This window comes from Diceros bicornis, chromosome 35 (assembly GCF_020826845.1).
Source record: "Diceros bicornis minor isolate mBicDic1 chromosome 35, mDicBic1.mat.cur, whole genome shotgun sequence".
Taxonomy (NCBI): Eukaryota; Metazoa; Chordata; class Mammalia; order Perissodactyla; family Rhinocerotidae; genus Diceros; species Diceros bicornis.
Genome location: NC_080774.1, coordinates 30,227,440 through 30,245,517, shown reverse-complemented (window position 1 = coordinate 30,245,517; position 18,078 = coordinate 30,227,440). Strand labels below are relative to the sequence as shown.

General features: G+C 47.1%; 1 protein-coding gene across 1 annotated transcript in view; it reads left to right on the top strand.

Annotated features, from left to right (window-relative positions):
* MAPK1 (mitogen-activated protein kinase 1) overlaps positions 1-9,168 on the top strand; it is a 102,117-nt gene extending 92,949 nt beyond the window's left edge. Inside the window, exon 9 of the mRNA XM_058532038.1 lies at positions 5,252-9,168. The gene's annotated coding sequence lies outside the window, so the exon portion shown is untranslated. The remainder of the gene's footprint in view (positions 1-5,251) is intronic.
* The last annotated feature ends 8,910 nt before the right edge of the window (positions 9,169-18,078 follow it).

Sequence of the window (18,078 nt, the reverse complement as noted above, 5' to 3'; positions counted from 1 at the left end):
TGATCAGCGAGAAGGGCTAGAGAGCAAAGAGTGGGGAGTAGAGTTACCTGCAGGTTAGTAAATGCAGGAAGCTCTTCCGGGTCTCCAGCGAAAGGAGCAAGAGCAAAGTGGTGTTAGCCAGGGTCCTTGATCGCCACGCAACAGAGGGTGCTGGGCACCTGCTATAAGTGCAGCCATCAGAGCACAGTGACATCACTAAAGAGGGTTAGGGTCAGGAGCTCGTACTGCCAGTGATGTGGGGATCTCAGGAGCCTGAAGCCATCATCACTATCCAGCAGTGGCTCTAAAACCCAGAAGCCCCTCTCCTCCTGAAAAGCCGTGTGTCACTAGAAGCTGAAAAAGAAAGGAAACATGGCTTTTCCTATTAGGGCCTCCATTGGCAGAATCTCGCCAGAAGCCAACCATCAAGGAAGTCCAGCAGTGCAGCTGACAGGCTTCTAGCCGTGTCATTAAGAACAGAGGACAAGGGAAGGATAGAAAGGAGCTGAGAACATAGCCAGCTGAGCCTCAGAGAGCCATGAAAGCCAAGCGGAGTATGAGGGCTCGGAACTGGTAGTGGGTAGACTCTCCTAGTTTGGGGGGCAGAAAATGGTGCTTTCAGAAGAAGTCTGACATCAAAGCAGGAAGGATTGGAGGAGAAGATTGACTGGGAGATGAGCTCAAAACAGATCTGTGAGCTTCCAAACCAAAGGACTATAGGTTTGGACTAGGGCTGTGGTGACGAGAAGCAGTGAGTTCAGGAGAGTGAAGGAAAGGCAAAGTCTGAAAGACACCAGATTTTCTAAGCCTGGAAACTGGGAGTCGAGGAGTGTGACGCTAGCACTGTTAAGCCCTTGCTTAGCCTCATCTTGACACTGGACACGTCCTAAAAGACAAGCCCAAAGCAAGTGAAGTGTTGAAGAAGCACAAGGTGCACTCTGATAAACCAGCCCTCCGGGAAGTGCCTGAATGGGAAAGAGGGAGATGTCCACAAGGGGCTGAGGAGGACAGTAGTCTAGTGAGAAGTGGATTCCTTTATCCTCTCATACTTTGTGGGCGAGACAATCCATCGAAGTATTTGTTAACTTACAATGATCCATACAGTCACTCGCTGACAGAAAGTCCGTCCCTATGCCCCAACCGTTTTCACACCTTAACCTGAGTCCGCATGGGGCTTCCTTCCTGGTGTCTCTGCTTGGTGCTCACAGTGGGAGGGATCGCTCTCTCCCAAGAGCCTGCTCTCCCTTCCCTGTGTCTGCACAAGGTCAGGTCGCCTGCACCTGGGTCAGCTGCTGCCAGGTTTTGTAAATAAAGCTTTATCTGGCCCTTTACAGAGCAGATTTGCAGACTCCTAGCCTAGAAGATTGAGCTGAGCAACTCCTGTTGCTTTTTTTCCTTCACAGTCCCTTTAACAGGTCATTTTCCTGAAGCCAGTTAGTGGCCTCTGTTTTTCACATCTTTTTCTTGTTTGAGTTGACATATACTGCATGCTTACTCTGGCCCAGGCACATGTTAGACACCCTGGTGAGCAGAACAAACAAGACCTGAATGTGGCCTCAGAGGAGCACACGTTCTAAGTAGGAGACAGAGACACAGAGAACTGTCAGGCACATTTTTAGTGTAAAAGAGCATCTGGAGTTGACCTAATTATCAATTTTCATCATTCATGTAATCACCATTGAGTACTTCCTAGTGCCAGGTAAGAGGGAAACAAAGATGACTAAGACCCTGGCTTTGCTTTCCAGCAACTTGATGGCAGGACATAGGTAGACAACAAGGAGTTGGGCACAGTATAGTGGGTGCTGTACCAGGGGTCGGTACGGGCCCTAGAGATTCAGGAGGCCCCATGTATCAGAGTGCAGGAAAGGGAGCACTCCGCTGGCAGGGGAGGGGTGTGGTGGTGCAGAGCCAGGAGTCAGGGAGTCAGGCCTGTGTGGGAGTCCTGGGAGAGCTGGGCTATAAGGAGGCCGAAGTCCAGGCTTGCCAAGGATCCCACCTCTCCCTCGAAGGTAGTTTTGGGTCCTGAAGCATCGGGGCAGGTGACTCTGTGGGCAGTAAGGAAGTTGGAGGAACTTGGAGAGCAGGGACCCATGGGACAACTGGCCAGCCACTGGAGGAGAGGGGCAGTGCAGCAGTACAGGGAGAGCAAGACAGGCAAAGGTGCTCCTGGGCCACGGGACCTGGCTGCTGACTAGACGCCTCCTGAAGTCCAAGTTGGCGATGGGGCTGGAGCCCCCTCCTGGGGTCCACCCCAGTTCCGAGAGTCCGAGACTGGGGCTTGTTACCAGTGGAGAGGGGTGGCAAGACGGTTGCTCTGAGTTTAGTTCACTTCCTCCAGGGGCACAGAAGGTATGGTACGTTCTTGTAGCCTGATTTTTACCAATGTTTTTAAATGACGATTTTCAACTATTTTGAAAAGTTGAGAGTTTACACCCATATTCCCACCATCTAGATTCTATGATTAATGTTTTACTATACCTGCTTTCTCACGTATCTGTCCATCGGTTCCTACATCTACCCATCTATCTATCCTTTTTTTCATGCATTTCAAAGGAAGTTGACAACATCTAGACTGACTTTTTATTTAGTCATCTAGAATATAAAAGTGAATCCAGAGGAAGGTGGGGCTTGGAGCAGTCATTAAACTGTGGGCCAGGTTCTTTCACAAACATTTCATTTTGACGATCACAGCAGCATTCTCTGAAGTCAGCATGGAGCCCGTATTTATGATCGAGGAAGCTGAAGATTGTACATCGGTGGCAAAACTAAGCAGGTCCAGGTCTTTTAGACCCAGACTTCCATTTTCTTGTAAGCTCTCTACACTGCCTTGGAGTAGATTTGCACCCTGGGAAACGTCGAGAGACTCATTCACTATACTACGGAACATTATTACTGAATTTCCAACCTATAACAATGAGATTAGAAGCTATAGATTGGAGAGTCTGAGAGGTGAAGGTGCTGTACTATATGGGACCTTTAGAGAAAGGCAATGGTTGATCGCCTAGCTACAGAAGGAAAGAACTGGAAAACATGGGCACACAGGACCATAGAGCACAGTGATGGGGACCCCTTTGGTAGAGGGGATGGCAAAGACTACTCCAAAGGAGGCCCCAAGTATCCCCTGCTTCCTGGGGCACAGGTGTTACTGATGTCTATAGTGGTGGCCCTGAACGGTCTTAAAAGGTCAAAGTATGTTCATTACATTTTGCTTAAGGAAGTCAATTTTAGAAATATTTCCATTGAAAAGTTTAAAAGGTGTATGTGGTTAGTGCTTTGTGATAAGCCTCCTGATCCTTGGGGCTCAGAGCCTCATCCTTACCAGACCATCTCCCTTTTCTCCTTCCCTGAGAGGCTGGTGAGGGGAAAGTAGGTACCTGATGTGCTTTCTCATTCATCTGCTGGTGAATTTTCTCAAGTGGATTGATTACTAGGGGCATTAACCTCTCATTTCCCTTTGGTTTTATTAAAGATAAAAGTTTTTCGGGGCAGTTTTAATTTCCTGCCAGACGATAGGTTTGGTTCCAGTTCAGAACAGCGTACCTCTAGATGGAGGTCATTTGCCATCTCTGAGCCTGTCTCCTCGTCACACAGTTGAGCCATAACACCCATCCTTCCTGCCCTGACTTTTGAGAGGTAGACGAAAGCCATCATCTGAAAGTGCTTTGTGAAATACCAAAGTGACATTCTGCTAGATCATCATACTAGCAAATATTCTGAACCAATAAGGGTCTCCAAAGGGAAGAGTCATTTCATTTGCATTTACTTGGTTACCCTCGCAGCCGTCTCAACCAGGCTTCCTCGTCAGAACTAAGAACATGGAACGTTGTTAGAGTGGCAGTGTTTTCACTTCTCACAAGGATGGTACAAAACTCAGAGACCTCGGGGTGAAGTTAATTCATTACGTACAGTGGATGTCTTAGGCACTGGTTCTCAAAAGTCTGTCTGTGCCTGGGGCCAGCGCCGTGGCTTAGCGGTTAAGTGCGCATGCTCAGCTACTGGCAACTCGGGTTCGAATCCGGGGAGTGCACCGACACACCGCTTCTCCGGCCGCGCTGAGGCGACGCCCCACATAGCAGCAACTAGAAGGATGTGCAGCTATGACATACAACTGTCTACTGGGGCTTTGGGGAAAAAAAGGAGGAGGATTGGCAATAGACGTTAGCTCAGAGCCAGTGTTCCTCAGCAAAAAGAGGAGGATTGGCATGGATGTTAGCTCAGGGCTGATCTTCCTCGGGACAAAAAAAAAAAAAAACACGCTGTCTGTGCCCAACTGCCCAGCAGCTGTGTTTTAACAAGCCCTCCAGGGGATTCTGATGCTCACATTTGAGAACTGGTAGCCTATATGTGGTTAGAGTAGATTTGACATGGAATGTAATTTCTCCAAGTAAAATAAAGATGTTAGGATAATGAAGGGGGGAATGTGCTTCTTATACTTGTATGGCGTGACGTTCCTGGTGGCCCTCTTGCAGGTGGCCCATATGCAGACATCTGGAGAACCAGGTGAACCCTGTCAAGTGTAGGAAATGAATGAAGGCTGTTGGCAGGTAACCACCTGCTGCCTTTCAGGGTGCTGTCGTGGAGGGCTGGTGGGAAAATAGCTGTCAGATCACCTCTGACGGGGTGATCAGAACTGTCTCCTGCCCCTGGGAACCAGGCCACAGCTCCCTGCCTTACCAGAGTCTGGGCCTGCCAACCTCATGCTTCCAACCAGCACTTTGTTTGCTGTTCTTCTTTGTCACAGAGAAAACTTAAATATTAATAACAACACACTTTCTGCTGCCTGTGTACTTGATTTTGTCCTACCTGGTTATCCAGAGAGAAAGAGATTTACTAAGAATAGGAGGAGGCAGAAGAGATCATTTTACAAAGACCCTGGAGTGGTGGGTGTCATGTGGTTAATAAAAGGCATCTTGGGAACACGGAAGCTGGCCCAGCTGCGAGTGTGTGTTTGTGTGTCCCTCTCTTCCCTACAAGTGTAGGAAACATCCTCTGAGAGATGTCTGAGAAGAGGTGCCTGTGAAATGAAGGCAGAGCTCCACCCCTGCAGAAGTGCCATGCGCTACGTGTCCCTAAGTGGTTCCAAGTGAAATGACCTTTTTGCAGTTTTTTTGTTTGTTTGCTTTTTCACTTTTCTGTTTTTCATAAGATTGCTGTTGGTGTTTTAATGTGGTTCATTCTTTTCGCTTTTCTGTTTTCCTAATACTGCCAATGATGTTGTTTTAAAATGTAGTTCATTCTTAACTCATAGGTTGGTCTGTTTGTTTTCCAACAGGACAAGGGCTCAGAGGACTGGACGTGCTCAGACATCGGTGTTCTTCTCTCCAGTTCTTGACCCCAGTCCTGTCTCCAGCCCGTCTCGGCTTCTCCACCTTGACTCCTTTGAGCCGTTCAGAGGGGTGGTTTCTGGTAGTTGTGGCTTTTATGCTTTCAAAGAATTCCTTCAGTCCAGAGAACTGTTCCTGGCACCCCTGTGTGTGTCACCTACCGGTGACCTGTGGCAGTATGTACTTTCAGTGCACCTACTGCTTACCGTTGCTTTAGTCACTAATCGCTTTCTGGTTTGAAAGATGCAGTGGTTCCTCCTTCTCCTGAATCTTTTCCTCTGTGACACCCTGCTGACCATGCAGTCACCCAGAGATAGTGCTTTCCACATTGGCTCTCGTCACTGGCATCTCACTTTATGATAGGGAAGGCTACTACCTAGGGCACTTTAAGTCAGTGACAGCCCCTTACTTGCACTTCACCTTCTCACCATAACTGTTTCCCAGAGCAGAGGCTCATGGAAACACCTGGGATGACGTTGCAGCCTCCCGCAAGCAGCGCCCCTGTCTCGGGAATCTGTGGGGGGCACTGGTCAGGGTCTTTTTGCATATCATGTGAGTCAGTAGCATATTTAAGGATGTACTATTTGCCTGGCTTTTAGAAAACTCAATCATTTTTCTAAATAAAAGGAAGGACTGCACCCAGCAGTTTCACTCTGTAGATTTACTATGGTTACTTGTACCATTTATAGAGATATAACACTTGCCAAAACGTGTTATATGCAGTACTGAGGGTTTGCAGGACTTATGCAAAAAGATTTAAAGTGACAACTTCACTGGGGAATTAGGGAGAGAGATACAAAGGTCCCAGCAGGGTGCTGAGGAAAGTATCTGGAGAGGTAGCCAGCAGGCTGCCCTGGTGTCATGGGGCAGAGCTCCACACACTGGAGTACATACACCCCTGAGCTGCTTCACATGGTGTGCCACGTTTAGTGTACCCACACTCAATGCCTGAGGATTTAGCGGAGAGGAACACTGCATCTTTAAATGAGAAACTATACAATTCTTTTTCCTCCTACAGCATGTCAGCATCTCAAGTTCATTTTTTAACCTACGATATAACAATTTGTAATAAAGCCTTCATGAGCTCATGACATGAAGCACTGTTCTCTTGTCAAGTACCCTCAGACGTTTCTGGTACTGCTGAGCTGAGACCATCAAAAAAAGCTAGCACTAAGTCGTGTTTGGAGCTCTAGCCCGTATTTTCCTGATGTGTTTAAGTATTTGTTCCTGCCACTGTACACTGTGGCATTGGCTTGGTGTTCTGTCCCAGTGCAGTGCCTCCTCTTGACTCCCCCACTGCTCTCTGTGGTGAGAAATTTGCCTTGTTCAATAATTACTGTACCCTCGCATGACTGTTACAGCTTTCTGTGCAGAGATGACTGTCCAAGTGCCACATGCCTATGATTGAAACAAAAAATCTATTGTTACCTCTGAGTTGTGTTCCACGGAAAATACTATCCAGCAGATCACTTAGGAAAAATAATTCTATTTTTAGCTTTTCATTTCTCAGCTGTCCTTTTTTTCTTGTTTGGTTTTTGACAGCAATGGAGAATGGGTTATATAAAGACTGCCTGCTAATATGAACAGAAATGCACTTGTAATTCATGGAAATAAATGTACATCTTCTATCTTCATATTCATGTTAAGATTCAGTGTTGATTTCCTCTGGATCAGCGTGTCCAAACAGACAGTCAGGTTCAGTTTGTGCTTGGAACAGAAATGCTTGTGGGCATTGCCCCAACACTTTGGTTTACGTAAGATGATTTAGAACACATTTCTGTAGTGTCCTTTTTCTCCTCTGCACAGCAGAGATTCAATTCTGACATGTTCCTTTATTCAAATCATAGGTCTAAAATATTATATCAAACTCTGATGAAGAAGCCCAAATGTCTCAGGTTGGATTCTCTAGTTCTCTCTGAAGAAGGCCGGCCTGTGTGCCCCAGAGCTGCTGTTGGGCACGGCCGAGTGCTGGGAAGGGCTGCCCAGCATCCCTCAGCCCATACCCTTCGGCCCAGGCTGCTGCTGCTCCACTTCACGGGCTAAAGAAGGATGGCTGACTCATCCTCAGACCAGAGCTGCATCTAGATTCTTGCCCTAAGATACGTGATTTTCATCTCCATGTGCAGAGCTGCCATGTGAAGGTCCACACACAGCATTGACAGGATACAGAGATCTGACTGTTACTTGATACATTGATAAGTCAGTTTTCATTTTAAAAGGAGCATTGACAGTTTTATTACGCTTATTTCTTTGTACTTTTTAAATGGAATGTTGGTATTAAGAGGTTAACCTACAGTCCTCTAAATAGAAAGCCACAACGGTGGTTACTAATACCTGGGGACTCTGGACTCTTTCCCATCCCTTTGCTGGTACCGAGGAGTCAGATTGGCATGAAACCACTAACTGCATTCTAGAATCACTAGCCATAAGTTGTGTGCTTTTTATTAATCATGCCAAACTTAGTTTATCAGCTCAGAGAATTGTCATAACCAAGGTACCTGTGAAAAGTACTAGCTATTATGTGTGATAGACTCATCATTTGGATCTTCTTGCATCTCTAAAAATGCACAGATTTGGTCATCTAAATTCATACTGGTGATACCAAACTTCTCCATTATTAGTATGTTAGATAAGCTTTCAGACTAACGGCTCTTTTGGTGTCTAAAATGTAAGCAAAAAATTCCTGTTGAAACATTCCAATCCTTTCATTCAGTACGAAACAAAATACCTAACAAGCCAGTGGGATGGATTTGAGGGAACTCATGATGACTCTGTGCTGACACAAGACTTCAAAGCTGATAGAGACACGCAGACCGTTTTGATGCATGAGTAGAGTATCATTGTATTTGTGTTTGTGTGCACAGTGTGTGGTGTGTTGACAGTAATTCCTTCTGCTACAGGCATAGGTGATGGGTGTGGAGGTACCTGTTAGCTTTCAGGAGCCACGTGGCTTGTCAGTGATTGTCTCTGAGGAGTCACACAGGTATGCTGCCCACGCGACGTGCCACATAATATTCAGACCATTCAGAGGAGACTGTTTTACCTTTATTTGCTTATATGTTAATACGGTTTTTAAATTAGTACCTTTTATATAGTATGGTAACAGTATGTTATACACACATACATATGCACACATGCTTTGGGTCCTTCCATAATACTTTTATATTTGTAAATCAATGTTTTGGAGCAATCCCAAGTTTAAGGGAAATATTTTTGTAAATGTAGTGGTTTTGAAAATCTGAGCAGTCCTTTTGCTTATACATTGTTAAAGCATATGTGCTTTAAAATTGTTATGCTGGTGTTTCAAATAAGATACTCACATAGTGCAGAAGACAAGCATGTATAACAGTAGAGTAAATACTTGGTTTCTCTCACTGTCACCCAGCTCGGCATCATGGATCAGAAGCAATGGGGAATCCAGAGGGAATTCTCTAGGGTTGCACCAGGTTTACGTAAAGCTCGTTGCCTTTTTGTGCTGTGTATCCATGTAGAGCACTCAAGAAAGTCCTGAAACTGCTTTGTATCTGCTTTGTACTGTCGGTGCCTTCTTGGTATTGTACCCCAAACTCTGCATAGATTATTTAGTAAAATGGTAAGTTAAAAAATGTTAAAGGAAGATTTTATTAAGAATCTGAATGTTTATTCATTATATTGTTACAATTTAACATTTATTTGTGGTATTTGTGATTTGGTTAATCTGTATAAAAATTGTAAGTAGAAAGGTTTATATTTCATCTTAATTCTTTTATGTTGTAAACGTACTTTTTAAAAGATGGATTATTTGAATGTTTATGGCACCTGACTTGTAAAGAAACTACAAAAAAAATTAGAATCATTAAATTGTGTCCCTCTGTTACCAAAATAACATAGTACTGTGCATGTATAGTTTAATTGGAATTTCATTTGTGAAAATAAGAAATCAGTTAGTCCTTTATTACAATGTTTCTCAAATAAGTGTGTCTTCTAATTTTACTTTGTTTATAGTAGTTAGTGAAAACAACCATAAGCTAGTGCTCTGGAGTTCAGTGGGATTTTAGTGGTCCATCAGGTGTTCCAGACTGTTCTTCAGACCTTTGTCTGTAGTGGGGAAGAAGGCAGTGCCTGTGTGCATCTCTTCTCATCTTCCTGACCCTCAGCAGCTCTGCTGCCAGGGCGGGTGTCGTTGACAGCCTCTTTATTCAGACCCAGAAGTCGAGAATATATTAGGAACTCTCAGACATTTGATTCTTATTGACACTGGGCATCATACAGTGTCTTATCTACAAGACAAATAGATTGGAAATGTTTCTGGTGTGGTGGTGTAGAAAGAGCACAGGTTTGAGGCCCATAGAACTGCGTTCAAACCTGCCCTCTGCTTATCCGTGCAGCTGCCTGTGGGCCGGGCATTGTGCTGCCCTGTGCTTCAGTATCTCTGCACTTCAGACCCTCAGCTGTAAAGAGGAACCGATATACTTGCCTTGCATGTGGTAAAGATTATGAAAATCTGTTTAAACTGTCTAGCATAGGACCTCAAAACAAGTACTCAGTAAATAGCAAATCTTTCTGATTGCTTTTTTGTTTAAGTTTTGTTGTAAGGTAACACTAAAAATGTCTGCTAACTGAACTGCTTTCTGTTAATCTGAGAAGAAAACCTATCTGAAAGCCTCCAGGGAAACGAGCAGATCCCACCCAAACTGAGAGTTTCTGATGGGTATTTGAAACACTCATGGGAGTATCGCGTTCACTTTCTCTTGGAGAGATTAACACTCTTAAGCAATTAAAGTAATCATCTTCCTTATTCAGCACAAGAGTTTATAATCATCTTTTTTTCTACTTTAATTATAATGAGCTCCTTGCCTTGGCAGTAGTGCAGCCATTCCAGTTGGTGGTGTAGACCAGCGTCTTGGCTGGCCCAGTTCGCTATATATAATCAGAACCAGAGCCTTCAGAGCTGACCAGTGACCACAGAGCAGTTCTCTGAGAGGAGCAGAAACCAAACCCCAGTCATGGGGGTTACAGAGCAGGTGGAGGTGAGGTGCAGATCCCCCTGAAGCCCTGAGTGGAGGGAGGGAGAAGGGTTGAGTGTGTCCACAGAGGAGCACTGAAGGGATGGATTTTCATGGGGTCAGGTATGACCATTTTTGAGTCTAAATGAGGAGTGAGAAACTGGATGAGAGGGGATGATGGCGCTGGGCCTCGCAGGGCTGAGGGTGAGGTAAGGGGTAGGTTAAGGTGGACATGGGATATGGGGGCTCTTTCTGAGTCTAGTGCCAGGGATGGCTGAAGACAAAGGTCATCTAGGTGGAGAAGAGGAAATGGGGTGAGGTGGTGCCCCATGACATGTCTTTTTCAGGTGAAGTGGGAAACAGTCTCTGCCGAGAATGAGCAGGTGCCACCAAGAGAAGCGGAAATATGAGAAATGCCCCCACCACTGTGAGGGCCTGATTGACGGGATGGCCATAATAAGTCTGTAGTGAAGTACTGACCTGTGGAGCTAGGCCCTTTTTCTCTTGCAGCGCGGGCGTTATCTGGGTTGCTAGCGCCGGGCAAAGCAGAGGCCTGAGAAACTGGGGAGAGACAGTGAGGTAATGGACCACGAGGGCTGGCGTTCAGGCGTGGAAGGGGAGCCTGGCATGTGGGCACCAGCCACTGCTGAGTGGATGTGGTGGGAGATGAGGAAAAGTAGGAGGCGGTGGTCAGATTCCCATCATGTCCAGGTTCTTTGAAAATGGAGCTGTAAGGATTCTAGTACCCAAATTTCCAACATGAAGTGGAGGAGGTTTCCACACAACACCAAACAATTCTCGGCACCAACTGGGAATCCAAGAATTCAACTCCATTATGAAACTATTGCCTGGAGATAACATCAGACCCCACAGGTTAAGGGCTCAGTCTCACAAGACTGCCCCCCTGCCCCCCACATACATACACACATGCTCTTCAGAGGCCAATCGCAAGACCAGGCTGTCACCCGGGTTTGTCAGCTGGCTGTAGACTGGAGGTTCCCATGACCCCCTCCTTGGGTTCGATTAATTTGCTCGAGTGGCTCACAGAACTCAGAGAAACACTTATGTTGACCAGTTTGTCATAAAGGATATGATAAAGGATACAGGTGAATGGCCAGATGAGATACACAGGGCAAGGTCTGGGAGGGTCCTGAGTTCAGGAGCTTCTGTCCCTGTGGAGTGGGAGTGCATCACCTTCCCAATGTGTGGGTATGTTCGTCAGCCTGGAAGCTCCCCAAACTTCCTACTTTTGGGATTTTATGGAGGCTTCATCACATAGGCATGATAGATTGTTAACTCCATTTTCAGCTCCGCTCCTTTCTCAAGGGAATGGGGGAATGGGGCTGAAAATTCCAAGCTTCGAATCATGGCTTTGTCTTTCCAGTAGTGACTAACCCTCATCCAGGAGCCAACCAGGGGCCAACCAGAGTCACTTCCCTAGAAGAAAAGACACTCCTATCACTCGGAATTACAAGGGTTTCAGGACCCCCATGTCGGGAACCAGGGGCAAAGACCAGTATATGTTTTTGTATTATCTCAGGAGCTCTCAGCATGACAGAGCCTGGGGTGTGTCTGTGGGGAGCAGAAAGTCATCAGAGCAGGGCGGTTCAGGGAACTGTGAGGCTAAAGCTTGGGCTTGTCACCCTCGGGGGGGGGGGGGGGGGAGTGTGTTTGTGTGTGTGTGTGTAAGATCCGCCCTGAGGTAACATCCATGCTAATACTCCTGTTTTTGCTGAGGAAGACCGGCTCTGAGCTAACATTTATTGCCAATCCTCCTCCTTTTTTTCTCCAAAGCCCCAGTAGATAGTTGTATGTCATAGTTGCACATCCTTCTAGTTGCTGTAGGTGGGACGTGGCCTCAGCATGGCCAGAGAAGCGGTGCGTAGGTGCGTGCCTGGGATCCGAACCCGGGCCGCCAGTAGTGAAGCATGCGCGCTTAACTGCTAAGCCACGGGGCCGGCCACCTCGGGGGTTTTGATAGGACATGAGGTGGGACGCTAGGAGGAGAAAAGGAAGAGACCCTGTCCACTTTGAGTCGGAAATCACCCAGTGGAAGAAACCAATGGTGTGGATTTTCTTCTGCTTGACTTCATGCTGATTTACTAATCTGTTCATGGTTCAGCAGTGCCAGCCATATACCTGATGTAAAGCCAGCGGCTGAGCTATGTCAAGGGCGGTCCCTGTCTTCAAGGAAATCCCTGAAGTTGCAGGTCTCTGAAGGAAGGGAGGGAGGAAAACTTTCAGCTCTAAAAGGCCAAGGAGAACTATGTCCAGTAGCTTTGTGATATTTCTGTGTGGGTCCACAAGTGCGTGGATTTAAAAACTGAATGTCAGGGCTGGCCCCGTGGCATAGTGGTTAAGTGCACGCGCTCCACTGCTGGTGGCCCGGGTTCGGATCCCTGGTGCACAATGACACACAGCCTATCAGGCCATGCTGTGGCGGCGTCCCACATAAAGTGTAGGAAGATGGGCATGGATGTTAGGTCAGGGCTGATCTTCCTCACAAAAAAAAATAAATAAAATTTGTAAAAAAAAAAAAAAAATTGTAAAAACTGAATGTTTACAACAGGAATGTGAAAAACAGTAATTCTCATCTAGAAGCAAAGTTCTGTCTCTGATTCCCTCTGGGCGTTGTCACTCCCCTTTATGTGTGCCTTGAGAGCCTCCACAGTGCTATGGGCACACACAGAAAATAGTCAGGAGCCGCCTTATGAAATTAAAGGCACTTTTAATCACCAATGCCTGGAAAAATGCTTTCCTGTTTCTCTTCTGTTCATCCTCCATTCCCCTAGTTTCTTTGTAAAATTGAGTCTAAGGAATTCTCTATGTGATAATGTCCTGCAGTCTCACGTTGGGTGTCAAGATGCTTTCCCCTCACCCGGCCAGAAGCACGGTGCTGGGTCCTGCCCCAGAAGGCTGGTTCCAAACGGCAGCCTGTGGTATGCTGGGCTGTGTCCAAGGACAGGAGGTCCAACTGTTTCAGCTCATGCTTTGGCCCGCTGGCTGAGAAGGAAATGTCGCAGAATAAAAAGGTAAGGGGAGCACCTAACTAGGTGGGAGTTGGGGAGGATGACTCTTGAATTCTTGTGGCCAGAGGAACAGGGGAGCTAACGCCCCTTTTTTACTAAGACCAAAAGGTAACAGAAGCCTGTTGTCAGCATGGAGATGCTGGGAGGACCAGGGAGGGCACATCTGTTTGGTGGGAAGTGGAGGGTGTGCACGGGACTGGGGCACCAGGGCCAAAGCTTTCAGGCCCAGACACTGGGGGGAGGTATGCAGACCGGCAGTGCAGGCACAGAGCTGGCTGTCCATTCAGGCCAGTTTGGAGAGTCAGGCAGGGACCAGTGGCCACGTCACCATTCCCTGAAATCTGTGCCCACTTTCTGTCTCCTTTGAAGCCCAGAGAGTGCTTTTACATTCTTCGCAAAGTTGCCGCTACTTCCACACTAAAGTATTGCAATTCCAGGAGCATGGGGGAGCCGGCTGACTTCATAGGCTAGAAAACGTGAGGTTTCTGAGATTGAACCAACTACTTGGGGGGGAGGAGGGCACTTGTGATGGGGATGTGTAAAGACAGCACCAAGAAGCCAATGCTGATTTCTTTTAAAGAATTTTTGTTAATTGCTTTTGAAAGTCTTTGCTGCATGTACACATCCCACACGGCAGTGGTGGTCAATTTTCAAATATCATCATCACTGGTGCTCTTTCATGAAATGAAATCAGTAAAAGTTCATCTGCTGTGAATAAGCAAGTGTGGGGCAGCCCAGCCCCCCTACCTGTCTCCCTCCCACAGATAGCATAACATTTCTGCCATAGAGGAACCAAAAAATGGTTGTGGAAACTAGAGAGAAGAGCAAGTGCTGCAAAAGACAGCAATTGAAGAAGCAACAGGGACACAGATGGCTGTTAACACCCCTACAATGGACCAGAGTTGGGGGAGAAGCAGCGTGGGCATCACTAGCAGGAGGGCCTTGAGATTAGGCTGGGTAAGGTCATCTTCCTGGTTTAAAAGTGCAGGAAAAATTATTAAGACCAGTGGAGAAGTCGTACAAATAAAGGTTGGGGTAGGGTGATAGATGATAAGAAAGACAAACTTGTATGGTGATGGAGGACAAAGCATCCAGGATCCGTGCTTGTCTTGGGTGAGGGCCAGGCGCCCGCTGCGTGCTGATACTGCGGTAAGAAACACACAGGGCTGCCCCCATAGCACTGAAAACCTGGCAGGGAAGACAGGCATTCAACGAATAGTTATAAAGAACTAAAAACGAAAAACGTGCTCCGTGCTTACAGGAGAACGAATGCAGGAATGAGGTGGAGGCACGGTCACTGCCAGACTGAAAAGAAGAATCCCTAAGTCTGCAAAGGCAGCTGCATCGTCTCTGAATGTGTCTTGGTTAAGAAGGATACTCTGGGCAAAGCAGGAGGCTCTGGGGAATAACACCGCGGGCCGGGCGGTGGCCTGCGGCTGGAGCACGGGGCAAGGATGAGTTACAGGATTTGCCAGGCTGTCAAAGTTCATTCTCTGAAAAGATAAGTTGATACTGCCTGCGATGTGCAGACAAAACAAAGCATTTTAATGAAATCAGAAGGACAAAAAAGGCAGATGATGTCATGACAGAAGAGAAAACAGGATGCCTTAGCCCCTGTCCTGTCTTCTCACAAATGAAGGCAGCCACCGCACATGCATCCAGTTCTTCGGGGCTCCGAGGACTGTCGACCGGGATGCAGGGCAGGAGAGGGGCAGGCAGCCGCAGTTTAATTCTGTACAGCTTCTCTCCAAAGGGAAAGGAAGTCCTAGAATAGACTGTGAAACCTGCAGCTCTGTGTGAACCAGTCAGACCCAAGGCACGTCTTTCCCATGTTCAGATACAGGGCGTCAGACTGGCCTGACGAGACACTGGACACACTACTGGGTGGATGGTAGTAGGTTCACAGTGGCCAACTCCCTCCGCCGAGGGCAGCATGTGACTGCACTGACCGGGAGTGTGGGGAGCGAGCTGAGCTGGCACGGACGTCCCCTTTCACCTCTGTGTGGCTCACATTTCTCACGTGCTGTGTGTCCGTGCAAGCCCCCCGTCTTGATTTAAGAACGTGCTTCGCCGAGGTGGAATGCTCTACCTGAGCTCGGAAAACACAGGTCTTCACAGGCAAAAGTTCTAAAGAAAGGCAGAGCACCCCCAGCCACCCTGAGTGGCCACTGTCTGGCTACTGAGCCATTGACCAGGCCCCACTGTGAAGCGAGTGCCGGGGACTCACTGGATTTGCTCCTCCAGCGAGATGCACAGACAAGCCCAGGGTCAAGCCAGAGATCAGGTCCTAAAATCGACCCCACTGCTGAGTAGCTGAGGGACTTTGGGCAAGGCCATCTCGGCCCTCGGTCGAGACCTTGCAGCCATCTCTGCTGGTGAAACTGGATGACAGCACCTGCGTCCCAGTAGCTCCCCAGACTCGCGAGGACAGGTGTGTCCTGCACCTGCTGTGGTTCCACGCGGCGCTCCCCTCCCCTTTCCTTTTCATTTGCTTTTTGTTGGTTTGGCTTTGTGTGTTGGTTTTCTTTGGAGGTAACAGGTGTCCGCTCTGGTTCTGGAGCCTGCATCAGGCCCCCGTGGGAGGCCCCCATTGCTCTCTGGTCCTCGGCACCAGGTCCCCGCCCCTGTCCCACCCCGACAGCAGCCACAGGCCTCCCACGTGCCGCCCTTCCATGGAAGGCCCTGACCTCGCTCCCCACCTGCCGCTCCAGCCTGCTGACCATATGCCCTTCTGGGCTTGGCCCTCCACACCCAGGCTTAAGGGTGCATTTGCAGCGCATGCCTACTGCTGTTCTGGCTCCAGTGTCAGAACAAACGAGGGGGGAGGAGAGGCCTGAGGACTGGGAACAGAGAGCTGAGGCCCCCCAGGATGGAGGCCGAGCCCCATCCTTAGGGCAGCATTGCCACTTGGGTGGCCTGACAAGGACTGTCCCACTGTCCCCCCACATTCAAGTGGTACGTCTGGTACACAGGAATTTCTAAAGCGCGGTTGACAGAGAGCTATGTCAAGAGGTTTAATACTTTGTATCCCTTTGGTAAGGGAGTCATTAAAACTGGAAAACATGTCATGGAAGATGCCACATCAGTTAGTAAATAGGGAGGCTACATATTGGCGCTGAGAATTCCAGAACGTCTCTGTCCACAAAAATCTTTCATTTTACCTGTTCCCATTGAAGCTTTCTTCTGTTTGTTCCGTGCAAAAAATAGACCTTGGGCTGTATTTACGACTACATTCCGCGCCCCAGGACTCTAATATATGCATGAAATCTGGAAAGCCATTCACTCTCCTCTATCAGAATCCCCGAGAGTCACCGGGAGCCATACCTCTCCCTGGTGGTCGTTCTCAAGGCCCCTCTCAATCACTTCTGGATCCTCGCATCCCCCAAGAGCTCCTCTCCACCAAATCTGGCCACTCAGCCCTCTTGCTCATATCCTTATTTTTTTAGTAGACTTGACTCCTTTTTAGTACAGTTTTAGATTCACAGAGTCATTGAGCGGATAGCACACGCAATTCCATACCCCTGCCCTCTCCCCTTGGCACACCTGTTACCCTGCTCTCCCTCCCCCTCATCTCTGGCAACCACCCATCTGTCTACTGTCTCCATAGGGTTGCCTTTTCCAGAATGTCATGCAGTTGGAAATATACAGAATGTAGCCTCTTCAGACTGACTTCTTCAATGTAATGATGTACATTTATGGTTAGTTCAGACAGTCTGTTCGTGCCTTGATAGCTCATTCCCCTGACCCCAGGTTTATTGAGATACAATTGACAAATAGACGTATATATTTAAAGTGTGCAACATGATGGATATACATATACTTTGTGAAATGATTACCACTATTAGGTTGGTTAACACTTCCATCACCTCACATAGTTGGCTTTTTTTGTGTGTGTGGTGAGAACACTTAAGATCTACTCTCTTAGCAAATTTCAAGTGTACAATACAGTATCCTTAACTAGAGTCGCCATGCTGCACATTAGAGTCCCCAAAACTTGTTCATCTTATAACTGAAGGCTTGGAGCCTTGATCAGTATCTCCCCATTTCCTCCACCCCCCAGCCCCTGGTAATCAGCATTCTACTCTCTGTTTATGACAGCTCATTTCTCTTTATCACTGAATGAATAATATTCCATTGTCTGGATGGAGCGCAGTGTGTTTTTCCATCCACCTATTGAAGGACATCTTGGTTGCTTCCAGTTTGGGGCACTTTTGAATAAAACTGCTATAAACGTTGGTGTGCAGGTTTTTGTGTGGACATAAGTTTTCAACTTATTTGGATAAATACCTAGGAGCATGATTGCGTCAGGCACAGATGTTTTAAGGAAGAAATTATATGAATTCTCTAAAATCTCTTCCAGAAAATAGAAGCAGAGGGAACACACCTAACTCATTCTCTGAGGCCAGCAGCACCCTGATACCAAAACCAGATAAAGACATTACAAGAAAGGAAACTACAAACCAATATCTTTCATGAACATGAAATGCAGAACATAGGTGCATAAATATTCAACAAAATATTAGAAAATCAAATCCAACAATGTATAAAAAGAATTATATGCCATGACCAGGTGGGATTTATTCCAGGCATGCAAGACTGGTTCAAGATTTGGAAATCAATTAACGTCATCACATCAACAGGCTAAAGAAGAAAAATCTCATGATCATATCAATAGATACAGAAAAAGCATTTGACAAAATCTAACACCCATTCATCATAAACACTCGCAGCAAACTAGGAACAGAGGGAAACTTCCTCAAC